Below are 17,356 nucleotides of genomic sequence, written 5' to 3' on the forward strand. Positions count from 1 at the left end.
CAATCTGTCACCTTCAGCTCCACCCCCGCACTCTACTTCTTGGCTTTTCAGGCAGTTACCATTTGAATGAGAAGATTGAGAATCTCATTTATCACTTTTGAGAAGTCTCACAGAAACATATTGCAAAGCTTCCCTCACACGAGACAGACAGGGAGTGAGAGAGAAAGCGTGACACCTAAAAATGAATCTCTAGGGAGGGAGTATCCCTGAAAGAGAGCAAAATAATACACCGATGCCCGCTCGGCTTTCTTACACAACAAAACAATGGAACGCTCCCTTTGTAGATGAGCTGTTATCAAAGTGCTCGATACTGGAGAAATTCCACAAATTGCTAAATTCCCTTAAAAAAAATAAATAAAACCCGTGCTATTCACACCCCTGCAAGGAGCCACAACAGAAAAGGCTGCCAAGACAAAGCCCCACTCTTCCACTCAATGCCAACACCGTCCAGGTCTATATTACACCGCCGAGAAGACTCGGCAATTCGAACATCTGTTCCAAGGCACACCCCAGCAGAACTGCTACCTTGATTCACCCTCCTTCCTTCGGCGGGCTTGACAGATGGATATATTCCTAATGGCCCCAGGTTACATCCACATCGTTGCAACAGCCACTTCCTCCTGGGCAAACACTTCTTTCCCCACCCCACCCCTGCCCCCAGGCAGCAAAGCTGTGATCACAGTAGAGGAGTGTACTGTGATATAAATTGGGGATCTGGGCTCAAGACCCGACATCTTCCCTGTTGGCAGCAGCAGCAGCCATCTTCGTCTTGCACCACGCATTCAGTAAGTGACAACAGGCAATGAAATGCAAAGGAAAAGAGAAAAAGATATGCCCACAGGGTCTCTCCCAAATGCTGCCAAGTGTTTTGTTGGAACTACCCTGTGGGTTATAGGAGGCGGAACGGCAAGTCACCTGTTAGACTGCCTGCCACCGTGTTAGGATCTTTACTGATTATCACCAAGGGTCTTTTGTCTCCAGAATGCAATGAAAAATAACTCTCGTAAAGGAAGGTGGTATAACGTGGGAAATGCGGGCTACTATGTCAGAGTCATGTGGATGGATGTGTTCTGCTAGCAGGCTTCCGTTTCACTCTATAACTAGAAAAGAAAGAGATGAAACTTCTGGGGGAAGAAAAAAGCTGCTGCCAGTGAAAAGAACTTCTATCACCAAGTCAACTAGACCGGGGTCTCCACTTACAGATGGTGATTTACATAGACTATGGATTAATCTGTGTTGCCATATATACACCAGAAGTCTCTCTGTCCTTCTGTGGACTCGATTGGATCTTCTTTCCTCATGGTCTTTTCTTATGCTACAATTTCCCACTTTTGCTTTTTGCTCTAGGCTGGCGTAAGATTCAGATTTCTAAGGGTGTCAGGTTGTGAGTATAGAAACAAATTTCACTCTAATTTATTTTTGTGTTTGAAATTTAATATAGAATGAAGTATGTGTATTTCATCTTTAAAGAGGCTGTGAAGAATATCCTTCTAGTGAACAATCTGCTTCCTGTAGTTTTGTGGCTTCTGATGTGATAATGGGAGGTAACCCATTTCCATTTTCATTAAAATGTGTTCCTAGTCTTGGCATGTCCCTTTCTGTAATGTGTCAATATTCTCGTCTTATCTACTATCGAAACCGACTTAAAACATTTCTAAAAGGCTGTGTGTTCAGTTTACATGTTCCCTAGTGATACAATTGTCCTCTACCCACCTTTCCCCCTCTTGCCAACTGCTATTCCGATTCACATTTGGCTTTTTATTACATTTCCCCCAATTTGAGCATTTCCATTTACTTTTTTCCCTCTCTCATTTCCCTGCTAATTCTCTGTAGGGGATGAGATTCTATCATTGTTATTGTTATTGTCTTTTTTCTTCTGAAGACTGGAAGAGTGGAAGCTAAAATATTTGGGAAATGACTAGTTCCATAAATATCAAGACCTAGGTAATCAGTGGAAGCTGGTCCAGAAATCCTAACTCCTAGATTTGGGTCTATTTTTTTTTTTAATTTTTTTTTTCAACGTTTATTTATTTTTGGGACAGAGAGAGACAGAGCATGAACGGGGGAGGGGCAGAGAGAGAGGGAGACACAGAATCGGAAACAGGCTCCAGGCTCTGAGCCATCAGCCCAGAGCCTGACGCGGGGCTCAAACTCACGGACCGCGAGATCGTGACCTGGCTGAAGTCGGACGCTTAACTGACTGCGCCACCCAGGCGCCCCGATTTGGGTCTATTTTTAGTGAACCACATGAGATATGGGCGGAGACCCAAAATCCAAGTACCCTTAATTATTTTTTGGAGCTAAAATCCAATCAGGTTTCTCAATTATAAATTTATTACAAAGCTAATTGACCTGCGATGATAACCAATTGATAAACCTTATAACTGAGTAAGACGCTCTCAACAGATTTCTGTAAATGCTGTAAGAATAAAACTCCAAGAACAAAGGTAGTTTAATTTTGTTAATAAGACAGAACTTTCTTTTTTTTTTTTTAATAACAAAAGTAAAATTGGCATGTTAGCTCAACGGTGTTTCTCTTTAAGCAGGAAAAGGCAAGAAAGGCCACGGTCACAGCATCCACCCTTTTTGTCGTCTGAATCAGTGAGTAAAAAAGCTGCTTACAACCTGCTTTGGTGTAGTTTAGTGGTAGTGATTTTTTGTTTTAGTGTGAGATTTGAAATGGTTGCCCTCTGCGAGAAAAAGAGGGTGTGCTTGCAAAAATGCGAACGCAGGACCAAAACCTGGCCCTGGAGTGGAGGGGCTGGAGCCCCCAGGAGCCCCCAGCTGGTCCCCGCTGTGTGAGAGAGAGAGCAGAGCTGCAGGCAGATAGCAGGTGGGGAGTCAGCAGTTAAAAGCAGCAGGCCGAGGGGGACCTCGGCTGGGAAGAAATGAGAAGTCTCTCCAGTGGAGAGCTGTGGTGTAGCACTCTTATAACTACTGTTGCCTTTCCAGAAAGAGCAGAGGGCGGCTGTTCTCAGACAGTCGTGAGCAGAAGAAGCAGGTCAACTGCCTAAAAAGTCAGATTCCCAGTCTCACACCTCCAGACTCTTGGAGCCTGGGAATCTTCACTCATCAACACACGTGATTCTGATGCAGCTGTGCCAGGAGCCACACTTTTAAAGATTCCCCAACAGGGGTACAGCATCTAGGGCTATAAAGCACAAGACTGTGATAAGTATGTGAGCAACAGGACTACGTATTTCTACACAGGGATCTGGCTTCCTTTGAACCCTTTAAAAAAATAGCGCTTGCGCATGAAATTAAATTACTTAGGGGCTATTTAATGAAGACACTTCCATTTTCTGGTCTTCTGTAAGACACTGTGTCTTGATTTGGGGTGCTCTAAATACGATCCTCAGTTTAGAAGAAACCATGCTTTCTGCTGTTCCAGCAGTTACTTATATCTGAGGCTGTTCCATTCTGAAAAGTAAGTAAGTAAGTAAGTAAGTAAGTAAATAAATAAATAAATAAATAAATAAATAAATAAATAAAATTCACATGAGGGGAGATACCAAATTCCTGCCTCTCTCTGTTACATAGAAATACAACAATCTGGGCTGTAATTGAGCTTAGGCTATGATGAGCCTGCTAGTAGCCACTGTTGGAAATGCCTGCACAGGACCTTGAAGGAATAATTGTTCTCCAAAGGATCCACTACATATAACGACTGCCATTTCCCACACGGTTTCTGCCTCTCAGGAATGCTCATCTTTATTATGGGTTTCTCCACAGCACAAGGACACCATCTTGTGATGCACACTTTTTGTGATCAGATGGAGGATGGGGTGGCACAAGATTTAATAACTGCTAGAGGCAAGTGCACTAAAATCTAGAGAAATCAGAAGAAAGGAGAAAAGGTCGTAGGGGGTTACTTTAACCAGATGCATTAGATTTGCAACATTTTTTAGAGTCGTTCTTGGTGGAATAGCTCAACTTTGTCCAAGAAAGACAGTGCTACTGCCTTCCAAAAAATTCATATTCTGCTATTGTCTGCGGGTCAAGGTGAAAGTCGGCTCTGAAAGAATCAGCTATAAATCTAATAAATGGCAAAGAAACTTAGATGGCTTTATAGAAAAGTAAGGTTTTTTTTAAGACAGCCTGCAAAAATGTGCTGACCTAAAATCAGCAATTACAGAATAATACTTGAGATATGCGAGAAGAAGGACTTTTCAGAAACACAAGTGCAAAAACATGAAAGTTATCTTTTTCTCATAGCTCTAAAGCAAATCATCAGTAAATTATCACCTAATTGAGCGGCTTAAGCAGAAACATTATACCTTGGATATGTGTACACATTAGAGATTCTGCTACAGGATCTCACTGGGTCTTTGGTCTTCCTAGGGTGGGCTTTTCAACACTGATGTCTTCTGCTGCATTTCCCTTGGCTACCCTCTGTGGCAATGGGATGGCTGAGCTGAGGCAACTGGAGAGAAAATGTGTGGAGAAAATGTGTGGAGAAAATGGAGAAAAGTCACGAGACTGACAAGAGGGATCAGTCTGGGAGAGAATTAGTGTTTTTCTTCTTGGTAATCAGAGCATTTGATGTGCACCATCTTCATACATTTCTCATGGTTGCCAGACGCTCACCTGGTACTGATAGTCACTGTCTTCCTCAAAGTCTCTCCCTGAGCACAGGCCAACTATTCAACAAGGTCAATGCCAAACCTGTGTGTTAAGCACTGGCTAGGAAAAGTTGGATGGCATTTATTTCAAAGGTGAAGTGGTCCGGAAGATACAATGAGGAGTTAAGAAAATGTCAATACCATCTCTCGGCCCCGTGGTCTCTGGACTGCGGGTGGATGAGCCGCCTCTTCCAGAAGCTACAGAATTGGACCCATAAGGGAGTCGCAGGAGATCGAATTTAAGGCAAGAAGGTTGAGGATGTGAAGAAGTCCACTAGGTATCTATTCGAGTAATGCTAGACAAGTGTTGTAACAAATACACAAAATTTCAGTGGCTAGTTTTCTCATAGCCAGTCCATTGCAGATTGATCTTCACTGGCGTAACTTTTCTTCACGCAGTAGTTCAGACAGCCAGGCTCCCTGCATCTTGTGGCTCTGCCAATCCCTAACAGCTACAGAATCCTTCCCATTCAACTGAGAGTAAGAGAACAGGGGAGGTGCAGATTGTTTTTTTTAAAAAAAACCATCTGGGAGGGGACATAAATCTTATTCCGTTGGTGAGGACGAATCACATGGCCTTTGGATGCAGATGGCTACATCTGGATGCAGGAAGGGCTGGGGGACACAGTCTCCTGGCTGGATAGCCACCTCCCAGTGCCATCTCTACCTTATGAAAGGGAGCTGAGTGTTGGGGAGCAGTTGGTCATCTCTATCTACCACACAAAGGTTGAGAGGGCACAATAGACAGGACTGAGCAGGAAACTAGCCACCAAAGAAACAGAGAATATTGCAGGAGCTCGGCAAGACAGGATGGTACACCATTTCCTTGGTGACTTTTTATAACAAAGATGGGATGCATGATTAAATTAACCGCCGTTGACGTTTTGGGGTAAGACAGACTAAGAATTCCGGTACGATGAGGTTTAGGAGGTATTGCGGGGTGTTCAAATGGACTGTAATCAAGAACTAGCGTGAGGGTCTCCGAAGAATTTCTTTCCAGGTTATTAGAGGAGAGAATTAACTGCTTTTGAATTGTTCAAGTGCTGAAAAAGTCTGCTGCTTGCAGTAGCTGGAATGCTTAAGGCTTTCGCTGGTAGAACTAGAAATGGCTGAATTCTAGATTAGAGGTAAGCAGCAGAAAGGTCTGCAATGATGGAAGTGTTCCACATGTGTGCTGCCCAACACAGTAGCCACTAGCCACGTGACACTATCCAGCACTTGAAACGAGGCTAATGTGACTGCGAACCTAAATGTTTAATTTTATTTAATTCTGAGAAATTTACATTTACAGTTAACCACATGTAGCCCACGTACTGGACAGCATGGCTCTAGAGGTGGGTGATGGGCGGTTCTTATGTTGCCTTCACTGGCCTCGCCTTTCTTCCTCCACGAGCTTACTCAGGTGGCTCTGCAAAGCCAGGCTCATCCAAGTTTTCCTCCTTACTGGCTATGGCTGATTAAACTTGGGGTGAGCTCTACCAAAATTAGCCGGTCGGAGTCCTTTCTCAGATGCTGGGTGAATGACAAAGAATCAGTCTGTCTCCAGGTGGATTCAGGAGCTGCTGCTGGCCATGTTTTCTGCATGGGGATGGGAGAAGCAGAGGAGGTCAGACTTCAGAGAGAGATAAATGAGGCAGACTTGAAGAAAACAAGGAGATGAGGGAGAAAGCCCTAATCCTGGCCCCTGTTCCAGCCTCTGATTCTGATGTATTCCTAAAACAGGATTGCGGCCAGCCCTTTGCTTTGTGACACATCCCTGAATTCTTTTAACACATTCCTCTTTTCTAGAAATTCCTGTTACCTGTAGTAAGGAAGTCTTAACTACTAAGAAAGGCTTGGGGAAAGCACTCCTTGAGTGAAACCGACCACCAGGTAGAAAAGGAGGGGGTTGGCTAGCTATCTAGACGCTCCGTCTGTCCCCGCTAACATCCGGTGGGAGAACACCCGAGGCAGGCTCACAGCATGTCCCTGAGGTCACCACAAATCCTGGATCTCTCAGCCTCAACACATGGGAATGTTGATCCTTACAGCTCATCCAGGCTCTGAGGACTGAGACAATTTTGCAAACTCACAAATGACTGATAAGCAAGAATGCCAACTTATATATTGCCTATTTGGTAAATAGCGGTGGTATTCAGTCTGTAATGACCTGGCCTCATTTTTTTTAATGAAGATTTGATTTCCTCCCATGTATCCTACTTTCTGTGGCACACGTATGCCATGTATTTTTCCTCTATGTCTTTGCTCTGACCATTAACTCAGTGGAAATATCTGACCTCCATCTCCATCTATGGGTTCTACCATTATTTTAGGACCCATTTCAAAGGTCATCCCCTCCTATTCTTTTAGAGTAATCTGTCTCTCTCCACTTTCTCCTCCCATTTTACTTTGTGACTCTTTGAGTACACAGTCTACATTGTTTTAGAATTATTTATGAATGTCTCATAAGTTCAATACTCCAAAACCTTCACCAGACACAATTTTTTAGAATTCAGTCTGTAATTCACTTTTCTGGTAGCTAGTTTATAATTTCATCTCACATTAAGTTCTGTGGTCAATTTAGACCCTATATGTCATTATCCTTGAGGATTTAGCCCGGAATATGCTGGATGCCATTGCCAGGCTGGTGAGAGAGTGGAAGGGAGGAGCCAAATGACAGCAGGCACAGGAGCACAGCACAGGAGACTTGGGACCAGTGTAGTGGCATTAACATTGAACTGACCTAGAAAAAGTACAGCAGGTAATTCCGGAAAGCTACAACAGCTGGAGTCACTTAGCTAACCACTCTGGTCCAAGGGCCCATTAAAGTCAAAGAAAAACCTAGCCAGCAGCCAACAGAGTCTGGGGAAGGAGCGTCGGGCCCGACCACCTGAGAATGGCTGTTAAAGGCATGATGGGACTTCGGGGCTCAGCAAGCAGACAAGTAAGGTGGAAGCACTAGCTTTGGAGCCAGAAAGACTGGGGTTCTCGTCTCGGCTCTACCATTCACTTCCTGTAAAATGTGGCACAAGTGATTTTGCTTCTGTGAACCTCGGTTTTCTTATCCGTAAAATGAGGGGAAAGACTCCTGCTTTTCACAGGATTGTTGTGAGATGACCTGAAGGGGCGAATGTATGCCTGGTCCATAGCTGATGCTGAGTATATGTATTCATCTCCATCACAAGCACGGGCTTGGTGGCATGTGTGTGTGAGTCTATGCCAGATTCCTGGCAGAGCCCGCCTGGTGGAAGAATCGGAGATTAAGACAGCAATCAAGGCTGCTAGCCAGGGTTAGAAACTCAAACAGAACACTTCGGTCAGAAGACGCATGGCATTTCTCACCAGCCGTTGAACCATAAATACAGATCCACTGGATGCTGTTTGGTGACTTTGATATGTGATTGCTACATCCTACGACATCAGCTTCTCCAACTCTGACTTCGTGGCTTGCTCAGCTCCTCCAAGACCACCCTGGCCTGTGGCTTCGTGTTGGCCCAGCTGCTCTTGCGGGTGCTTCTTTGCCCCTCATCGGTATTGGTGCTCCTTGCAGTTCTATCCCTGGCCTCGTCTTCTCACTTTCATGTTCTTCCCCTGTAAGCTCATCCTTGTGGCTTTGTTTGGCTTTCAACTATTGGCTGCCGACTCCCAGATCTGCATGTTCAGCTATTCAGTCACAACTCAAAACCCTTCGCGGTTCTCTGAAAACCTTGAGATTAATTTGTATTGAGCTAGTTATCCCTTTACCTTTCTTCTTGTGTCCCCCTGCTTCTCCTGAAAAACTGAGGCTTTGGCTCATCAACATCTAAATTCCTCACTGTAATCAATCCCATTATGGATTATGACCCGTCATTAAGACTAGAATTATGGGGGCGCCTGGGGGCCTCAGTGGGTTAAGCATCTGACTTTGGCTCAGGTCCTGATCTTGCAGCTCGTGATTTGGAGCCCCATATTGGGCTCTTTGCCGACAGCTCAGAGCTTGGAGCCTGTTTCAGATTCTGTGTCTGCCTCTCTCTCTCTGCCCCTTCCCTGCTAGAGCTGTTTTTCTCAAAACTAAATAAACATAAAAAAACAAAACAAACAAACAAAAAAACTAGAATTAGGGGCACCTGGGTGGCTCAGTTAAGCATCTTTTTTTTTTTTTTAATGTTTACTTATTTTTGAGAGACATAGAGAAATAGAACAGGGCAGGGAGGGGCAGAGAGAGAAGGAGACACAGAATCCAAAACAAGATCCAGGCTCCAAGCTGTCTGCACAGAGCCCAGTGTGGGGCTTGAACTCATGAACCTCAAGATCATGACCTGTGCCAAAGTTGGACAGTCCATAGACTGAGCCACCCAGATGCTCCTCAGTTAAGTGTCTGACTCTTGATTTTGGCTCAGGTCATGATCTCATGGTTCATGAGATTGAGCCCTTATGTAGGGCTCCAAGCTCACAGTGTGGAGCCTACTTGAGATTCTCTCTCTCCCTCTCTGTGCCCCTGCTAGTGCATGTGCATTCTCTTTCTCTCAAAATAAATAGATAAACTTAAAAAAAAAAAAGACTAGAATTAATTTTGAGATTCACAACTAGCTTCTTCAAGAATAGAAGAACATAGAATGGAATGGAATAGAAATAGCAGAATGCTAGCTTCCCTAGTATTGCTTTAAGATTTTTTGTTTACAGTGTGCATACATTGGGTCACAATAAAAAATTATTTTTTTACGAGTCTATGTCATAGACAAAAGTTAAATACCCACTGTATTAAACCACGATCTCTTCCAGAGAATCCCAAATCAAACATAAGAGGAAAGATTTGGGAATTACCTGAGTTCAGTCACAAGCTCCTATGCTGACTAGTGTGTTTTCTTGGACAAATTACTTAACTTCTGTACTTCTTGATTTTTTTCATCTGTAAAATGGGTATAAAAATAATAGCTCCTTATGGGACCATTGTGAAGATTACATGAATTAATGTAGCTATTGCTTGACATGGATGTGTTTTTTAACTACTCTTAATGAAAATCTAAATATTTTATTAAAGATATTAAAATTATGGAAATGCATAAGCGATATCCACATATAGGCCTATTTCATATAATGTGGAAATAGACAAATTCATCAGGTTTCATTTTTTTCATGATGCGACAAATATGGAAAATGACAGTGTTTGCTGCTGTTGGAAAAAGGGAATATCCCACTCTGGCTGGAGATGACTGCTCAGATGTGACTGCAGCTTCTGGACCGAAACAAATGGCAGCCCCGGGGCCTGAAGGGATCAATATCTCTACATTTGACCCATCCCCAGCACAAAGTGGGAAGCTCTGGACTCTAAACCAAGAGATATCTTTCCCATGGCCACTGTTACCAATTCAGGGTGGGCCTGTGATCAAGTCTGGCCAAGGAAACTGATGAGAAAGATTTACACCCCACTGTGTCATTCTCGCTCCCACTGGATGAAAAAAAAAAGTGATGCCAGCCTTAGAAGGAGGCTGACTCTGCGGATGGCAGAAAACGTGATCTAAGTAACCTCTCACAAATGTCTGAGCTGCTCAATCACAGGCCCTGAAGAACAGCCTCCTGTTCTAGACTCCCCGTTTAGGGAGGGATAATAAATGTGTTTATTGTTTAAGCCATTTTTGAGTTAGGATTTCAATTACATCCAACACACAGCATCCTAACTGATTCAGTGTCTTGTTCTATTCTATAGATTTTCCAACACTGTAATTCATGAATGCTGTACTGTGAAATGCAAAGTATTACACGTGACTTAAGTAATCGGTGTCATGGGCCATAGAACTCAGATAATTGCAAGTGTTTACATTTGGGTTTTCAGGTTCTTCTCGGATCCTCATTAACCCTTCCATGGCAAAGATTCCTGCTAACTGAAGACTGCTCCATCTCTACCTCATCTAGATTTTTTTTTTTCTGTTTGGCGGATTCAGTGTACTTTCATAGGTCTGGATAACCTCAGGGTGTAAACCGCTGGAAGCCACGGTGCCGCCATCTGTGTAACTGCTTCTTTGGGTAGCCTATGGGGAGCTCTCTCACGGAAATCCCATACCTGCTGTAAAAAGAGATTTAAGTTCATGGAACTCAGTAACTATGAGGACATGGGAGACCACGCCCTCTAGGTGGCCCATGACCAGCTGTGTTCCTCGAATGATGTGGCCATCCTGAAGGGGTCAAAGGCACACAGCTGCAGCAGACAGGAAGAAGCCAGGGCAGGCACATGGGACCATCTTCATAAGCTGCTCACTGCTCTCCCAACTCTTCTTCAGGCTGCTGCCTGGCATCATCCTCAAATGTACTGGCAGAAACGGAAGAGGGATCCATGGAACAGGCAGCCTGGGAGCTCCTGGGAACCCCCTTTATCACCACCATTTCAAAGCCTCTCATAAATGACAGAGGACAAGTGACAGGTGGCTCCAGCACGTCCCCGTGCGGCAGCAGGTGAACGTGTCAGAGAAGAGGAGTGGACTTAGTTTACGCAGAACACTGAAGAGTGACTGGAACAATAACAAAGCAGTTTTGAAGCAGAATTCACATGGTCCCTTTATTTTTAGGCAACTTTGGATGACAAATGGTGGCACACACACATTTTCAGCCCTGCAATCACTTCAGAGGAACTCCTTCCTCTTATCGGCCAACTGAACTCATCTGGAAGCAGCCCACCGAGGCACGAGCAGGACTCCCTGCAACGGCTAGTTCAACCTGACAAGTCTCCCTACTGCCTTTGTTTGTTTTTATCTTTAATACTGGAAACATTAAGGAGCTGAAGAACTTTGGCTGCTGACCACTGGACTCCCCTTACTCATTAACTAGGTTCCGCTCCACTTCTGGCTCAGCACTTCGAATTTGGCATCCATGCAGCGACTTCCCCTGGGGAAGGACGACTGGGATGGGACAGGTTCTGGGAAACTCTTCGTGAGGACCTCTGAATTATGTCCCTTGAAGGTACAGAGAGCTCTGCCAATCCCAAGGCCACTTGCCAATTTCTAACTCTGCTGTGTGTGATGCTTCTTTACAGAACAGTTCTTAAAATATTTACTTTTCAGCAAGGGAATGATGGCAGTGTTAGTTCCTAGAGATGAAGACACCATGCCATTGGGTTGGCTGCCATTCATTTTGGGAAACTTAAGGGAATTATTTGTACAAAGATAGGGCTAGCTAGTAACTGTCCACTGTCCTCAGAGATTAGTTTGAGGTCACCTTAAATCTGTGACAGATGCTACAGCCTAGGGTTTTAAGGATTATAGAGAACAATAAACATCAAGTATAGAGTTAGTCAGGTCCTTCCCTCAAAAAGAAAAAAAGAGAGAGAGAGAAAAGTTTTTAGTTCAAGGAAATTTAGGTGGTGACCCTCCTTTAGGGTTATTTGATATTGCATTATATTATTAACTAACAGCAATGCTTTGTAGCCCATTAGTGTCCTTGGTTGTTTACACAGAACAAATAATCTGCATAGAGTTAAAGGAAACAGATTATATGCACGCTTCAGAATAAACTGAGAGAAGGCTCATCCTGGCCATGATTTGTGGTTGATGCCAGAGCCTTCCTTACCCAGCACCTTGAGGGCCCAGTGGCGGGAAGAGCTGCAAAGGGTCCACTTCTAATGGGTCATTAGACTTCTTCACAATGGTAGGTGTGGCCCTTGTGGACAAAGTACCCTCAGTGTCTTAAATTTATCACAATAAGGAGTCTAAAGAGAACAAAGGAAAGAGGGAATGGGAGTCCCTTAAAAAGAAATGTGAAATCGTTTTTATCCTCCAACCAGTGAATTAAAACCTATTCATATTATAAGCATGTATAATGGATACATACATTAGAGTACACAGTACTCTAGTTTCCACCTGAGGGAGATGTTAATTGAGGTACAACAAACCGTACGTAGTCAAAGTATACAACTTGATGAGTTTTGACCTATGTTCTATTCCTTGAATGGGATGAGACTTGTTGAATTTCCTCGGAAAGTTTCTACTGCCTTGGGAATCTCACCATATGGGACTTAGAAGGTCTCGGGGCAGGGAGTGGGAAGAAGTCAACTGTTATACATGCACAGATCCCAGCACCAGAGCATAAAAGTGACATCCGGAGGGACCTGAAGAGCAAGGAGACCATAAAATCAACCATTCTCTGTAAGCGGCTCTGGGACAGAAGGCAAGAGGAGGGTCCTTTTTCATCTGTATTCTCTTCTTTGCCAACACGGTCCATAGGAAGGTGCCACCTCTCGTCTGGATGGCTGCACTGGGTGGCAGCAAGGGTCACACAAGATGACGGGGTCCCCAACCAATCCACTGGCGGTAGAGTCTCAGTCCAGGGTTCTCAGAGGCCTAAAATTAAACAGATTGAACACACAGCGGGAGGGGAGGCACCGCTCGGAGAAAAGGGCCACGAGTCCGTAGGCATGATGTTGCCTAGTATGTCACACAGCATCTTTCAAAAACAGCTGCCAACACTCTCGGTCTGTTTTTTCCCAAAGGCAACCTTGCGTCTTACCCATTGCGTAATGAGCTCTGTGTCCCCTGGCCTTGAACCGGGGTGCGTCTTTGTGGTTGTCTTATCTAAGAAAGTTCTGTAGAAGTGAAGATGTATGACTTCTGAGACAAGATCACAAAAATGTCATTTTCTTTTTTTTTTTACTTTGTTCTTTTGGCATGCTCATTCACAGAACTCAGCCACTATGCTGGGAAAAACACTAAGCAGCCACAGGGAGAGTCTCAAACCATCTTCTCAGAAATAACTTCCTCACAAGGGGAAAAATAAAAGCTATATAGTGGAGAAACCTGGTGGGCATTACCTTAACCAAGTTCATAAGCCAGTTAACATGATCAGTAACGAGGGAAACAGACACTATGTGTCACCAGGCATAACACACTGAGAAAGACACATCACTTCAGAGGCATTTCTGCAAACAATGAAATCTAGCAACAAGAAATATCAGATAAACACAAAGAGAAAGACGTTCTATAAAATAATTGGCCTGTACTCCTCAAAAATGGCAAGATGAAGACAGACAAAAAAAAAAAAAAATACAACAACAACAACCACCCAAAACCGGTTTCCGATTAAAGGAGATTAAACAAGCATTTCAGCTAAATGTTATATGTGGTCCTGGACTGGATCTTAAACTGGGGCAGGGAGGGAGGAGAATAACTATAAAAATATTACTGGGATAGTTGTAGAAATCTTAACATACACTCTGAATTAGACAATAGCATTACATAACTATTATATCTCCTAACTTTGACAATTCTACTCTAATTATGTAGGGGAATGTCTTAGCCTTCAGGAAATACACACAGGAATGTTTCCAACCTCCTTTTAAATGGTTCAGAAAAAGAAAAATGTATGTGGGAGTAACTAGCAAATCTGGAGAAACGGTATACCGAAGTTTCTCATCCCATCCTTGCAAATATTCTGAAAGTTTCAAATTATGTCAAAATAAAAAGCTCTTCCCAGGGAAACCCCCCCAAAAGAAGAAAAGGACGTATATAAACGTATAAACACGTATATGGGATGCGGCTGGTTTGGGCACAAGGCAATACTTGCTCCTAGAGGCTTCTCTGAATCCAACAAGCTTACAGGCTGGTTGTGCTTTAGGGAACAATGGGTGACCCTCAGAGAAGGGGCATCAAGTACAGAGGATGTCATGGATTCTGGACAGGGGTCTGGACCAGCAAGGGACTCCCACAGCATAGCGATCAGCCTGTGCAAGCTCTTCCTTTTGTGACACCTTGTGGCAAAAAAGAGCTACTACAGACTTCTCTATTTGCCAGGATTAACCTTTGAGCTCAGTCATCTCCCAGAGTTCTTGAACAATTTGGGGGGAAAGATTTTAAGGAGACATTACGCTTCCTATTAAATATGGCAGGTGAGTTTTCAAACTAGACCGTAGAAGAAAAAAAAAAAAGACATGTAAGACTGTTTGTATCCTGAGTTTACCAGGTGATGCCAGTCATACTTCCTAAGCTTTGTATGCTCCTGTGCAACAACTGTGTCAAAAACTAAGCAAGTGCCAAGAAAAGATGATGAAAATACAACTGGGTAAGTTCTCATGAATGGGAAAAATTCAAAACAAAGCTATGTAACAGTCCTTTTGCATCATTCGTGTTCTTGAAAAGTTGTTAGTAACCTGAATTGTTATAATTGAAATCATATTTCCATTGTAATGAGAAGCATTTAAAAGACTATTATATATTATAGCACAACATTTTGAAATGTGAATACTTACAGACTTTAAAAAATTTTTTAATCCAAAATTTCAGTCTCTGAAAAAGTCATGTTCCTGTAAAGGGCAGCATTCCTTCAAAGTTGGATGTTTAAATAGGTAGAGACTAGTGATAAGTCATGTAAGCGTGAGAGCAGAAATTCCGTGTTTTAAAATTGTGGACAACATGATAGAAAAAAATGTGTGTACAGCTACTCAGATAATTTATTGATAAGACAGATAAATCTTTATTACTTTTATTTTTTATATTGCTTCATGTATTATCAAGACTGTTTTGGTTATAAGAGACAGAGATCCAAATCAACTAGTATAAGCAAAAAATAAAAAAATAATAAAGTGAATTTATCGGCTTATACAACTGAAGTATAAACAAAAAATAAAAAAAACTAATAAAGTGAATTTATTGGCTCATACAACTGAAGAGTCCAGAGGTAATTCTAACTCTCAGGCATGGCTAGATATAGAAGCTCAAATATTTCCTTCCTTCCTTCCATCCTTCCCTCCTTTCTTCTTTCCTTTTTTCCTTCCTTCCTTCCTTTCCTTCCTTCCTTCTTCCCTTCCTCTCTTCCTTCTTTCCTTCATTCCTTCCTTCCCTCCTGTCATCTATCACTTTTCTACTTCCCTCTTTAATTCTCTCAGTTGCTCCTTGTACCAACAGCCTCCTCCTTCGTGCCAGGGAAGACAGCCAAGAGCAGATAGACAAGTCCCTCAATTTGCTCTATCAGCAATGTCTGGGGAAATACTCTGGTCCAATTTGGATCACAAGCACATGCCTGGGAGGGAAGGAGGGAGGCCATGTGACTCAACCCTTCCAGGACCATGGCCCAAGGTGGGAGGCAGAGTAAGATGTTACAAGGTGTAGTTCCCCTAAAGAACCAGAAAAAAAGGGGAAAATGTGGTACAAAAACCACAGCTATTCTCCCCCATACTTGATAAAGGCAGCTTTTTATAATATAATTCTAATGGACCTAAACATAGCGATAGAAGCTCTTTAAGGTAAATATTGGACAAATGCACAAAGATCTATTATAATACATTTAAAGAAGGTACGGTTTTATAAGAGCCCAAGATTTTTAAAAATCTAATAGAGGTTTGGTTAAACAAATCCTACTTTATTCATGAAATAGTTTTGATTTATTTATATAGAAATGTATTATTGATAGGGAAAACATAAATTTAAAACAGTACGCACTTATCAAACAGTATACCAATAGTTTTGTTGGATAAAACCACTTTTGTTTTATAATGTATTTTCTTATGTGCTTACATAGCTTAGTATTCATTTAAAAAGTAGGGCAGTACATGCAACAAAATGTTATTTCAGGCTAGAAAGAGATGAATGATAGATGATTTTCTTTGGCCTGTTTACATTTTTTTATTTTTCTATAGAACCACATATAAAACAAAACTCAAATACTATATAATCCGAAGTTTTATGCATCAACTTTAGTTGCAAGTACTAATCCATTTCAGACTAGCATAAGGCCTGGAGGCAGTCAGTTTCAAGATGGTGGCGACAGGTCTGTGTCAGGCCTCGCTAGCTTACTTAGTTAACTTGGACTCAGCGATTCGGTAAGAAATGATAATTGTGCTGTCAAAAGAGGACCACTGTGGGGCACGTCTGGGGGGGCTCAATTGGTTAAGCATCCGACTTTGGCTCAGGTCATGGTTCATGAGTTCGAGCCCTGTGTGGGGCTCTGTGCTGGAAGCCAGAGCCTGGAGCCTGCTTCAAATTCTGTGCCTCCCTCCCTCTCTGCCCCTCCCCCGTTCTCTCTCTCTCTCAAAAATAAAAAAAAATAAAACATTAAAATTGGAATGATACAGAGAATACCAGCATGTCCTCTGCTCAAGAGTGACACACAATCCTGAAACGTTCCATATTAAAAAAAAAAAAAAAGCACAGTTCTTTTGTCTAACATGAACACTGATCAAAAATTATAAAGTTGTTATTAAACATCTTTGTAATAATCACATTACATTAAGGGCATCAACATTTTTTCCCAGAATAAGTTCCAAATATTTGGGGATCAAAATTGATAAAATGCACAAAAATTCACATTATAGAAACCATTCTAGGACGATAACTATGATGTTAGCAAAATAGACTTGAAAGGATAGATAGTTCAGAAAGAAACAGAAAAGGAAAGAAAGGAGGAAGGGAGAAAAAGGGAAGGAAATTTTGCCGGGCACCAACTAAGTACTTAGGGCAAGCATTTTTATAATTAGAAAATTCCAGCAAGGTTACTTTTTTTTTTTTTTAATTTTTTTTTTCAACATTTATTTATTTTTGGGACAGAGAGAGACAGAGCATGAACAGGGGAGGGGCAGAGAGAGAGAGGGAGACACAGAATCGGAAACAGGCTCCAGGCTCTGAGCCATCAGCCCAGAGCCTGACGCGGGGCTCGAACTCATGGACCGCGAGATCGTGACCTGGCTGAAGTCGGACGCTTAACCAACTGCGCCACCCAGGCGCCCCCAAGGTTACTTTTTAAATTATTTAATATGCAACTTTAAGATACCAAAAGTTCAATTTATAAATAAATTTTTA

General features: G+C 42.6%; 1 pseudogene; it reads left to right on the forward strand.

The window, feature by feature from the left end:
• The first annotated feature begins 16,605 nt into the window (after positions 1–16,605).
• LOC113598971 (uncharacterized) lies at positions 16,606–16,693 on the forward strand (annotated as a pseudogene).
• The last annotated feature ends 663 nt before the right edge of the window (positions 16,694–17,356 follow it).

Source organism: Acinonyx jubatus, chromosome B2 (assembly GCF_027475565.1).
Source record: "Acinonyx jubatus isolate Ajub_Pintada_27869175 chromosome B2, VMU_Ajub_asm_v1.0, whole genome shotgun sequence".
Classification (NCBI taxonomy): Eukaryota; Metazoa; Chordata; class Mammalia; order Carnivora; family Felidae; genus Acinonyx; species Acinonyx jubatus.